Below are 1,639 nucleotides of genomic sequence, written 5' to 3'. Positions count from 1 at the left end.
TGCATGGGTCACTGGTGCCCTTATCCAGCAGTCACAGTGCGAGGGGCGGGGTACACCCTGGACAGGTCGCAAGTCCATCAATTTAGACAATTTAGAGTTATCAATTAACCTAACAGTCATGTTTTTGGTCTGTGGGAGGAAGCCGGAGTACCCGGAGAGAACCCACGCATGCACGGAGAGAACATGCAACATCCAGTAATGAATTTCTCAAATATAATTTTAAGTACCAAGAGAAAGCAACTACATTATTTTTATAGGTAAAACATTGCATTTATGCATTCTGAAAATTAGTTGTGACAAAGCAAGCATTAAAAAACGATGAAGTAGGCTAAAATTGTCGCTGTTTGGTTGCAGAAATTTGTTTGATGCGTCCATTTTTGAAACTGGACTACTGTCTCCAGGTCCTGCAGTTACTGGAACAGCAGCAACTGCCCAGTCCCAGATTCTAATGTGCTGTGAGTCAGATAGGTTTTTACACCTACCAGACTGGTGCAACCTCACCACGCTGGATGCAGCCTCCCCTAAGATGTGTAAATCCAGTGGAGTCAGGTCCAGTAGGACTTCCATGGCTGCCGTGGGTGTTGTTCTAATGGAACCTGTGATACTCAGGCAAGCCATGCATTGCACATGGGTTAGCATCACTCTTGCCACCCCTACTTGAACTCGAACCCACCACACTAAAGCAGCATGGCATAGCATGGGGCGGACTATGGCCGTGTAAATCCATCTGATAACCTTTAGGGTAGCACCCCAACGACTACCTGCAATTCTACGGCACTGGTATAGGCACATTGCTGCCTTCTTACACTTTTCATTTACGTGYCTTTTCCAGTTAAGCTCCCTGTCTAGATAGACACCCAAGAACTTAACTGACTCTGACAGGAAGAGTTCTACACCCTTCAAATTTGGAGGTGAGTAATGCTTCCTTGACTTCTTGTGAGTGAAAAGAACCAATTCTGTCTTGTTCGGGTTGACAGAAAGTTCTGTTCCCGGCACCATCTGGATACTATATTTAGTCCCCTCTGCATTATGTTACAAACAGTACCCAGGCAGAAGCCTTCTATAAGTATGACCAAGTCATCTGCATATCCTTGTGTRTGAAGTCTAGATCTATTTAACTCACTTAGTAGGCTGTCAACAACCAGGAGCCAACACAGGGGCGAGATTACTCCTCCCTGTGGACAGCCCCGTCTGAGGTTTACGGTTATCGAACAGTCCCCCAGAGTTGAAGATGCTTTCCTTGTCCGAAGCATGAAAATGAGCCAGTTTGTAGTTGTCTCATCCACACCTTTACTGGCAAGTGCTCTTTCTATAACTTCTACAGGAACATTGTCAAATGCCCCTTGTATGTCCAAAAAGCAGCCTAGTGCATATTGTCCACGTGCCAGGCTGTGTTCTATTCTCAAAACAATATCATGTAAGGCTGTTTCTGTAGAAAGACCTGCCAGATATGCATGTTGTTTAGGACTTAATGTTGATAGCATTAAAATACCATTTCTTACATGACGATCTAATAAACTCTCCATTCCCTTCAGCAAGAAAGATGTTAAGATGTGATATTATATGTTTTATTTCTACTAAGGTGGGCTAAATATATTTTTGTCATACACTTGGACTTGTTCTGAGATGACATTTTAGA

General features: G+C 43.6%; 1 protein-coding gene across 1 annotated transcript in view; it reads right to left on the bottom strand.

Annotated features, from left to right (window-relative positions):
- Positions 1-1,639, bottom strand: part of LOC106530036 (band 4.1-like protein 1) — a gene marked incomplete at its 3' end in the record, with an annotated part of 169,718 nt that overhangs the window by 58,682 nt on the left and 109,397 nt on the right.

The sequence above is a fragment of the Austrofundulus limnaeus genome, unplaced genomic scaffold, assembly GCF_001266775.1.
Source record: "Austrofundulus limnaeus strain Quisiro unplaced genomic scaffold, Austrofundulus_limnaeus-1.0 Scaffold487, whole genome shotgun sequence".
Taxonomy (NCBI): Eukaryota; Metazoa; Chordata; class Actinopteri; order Cyprinodontiformes; family Rivulidae; genus Austrofundulus; species Austrofundulus limnaeus.
This window is presented reverse-complemented; position numbering and strand designations above follow the sequence as displayed.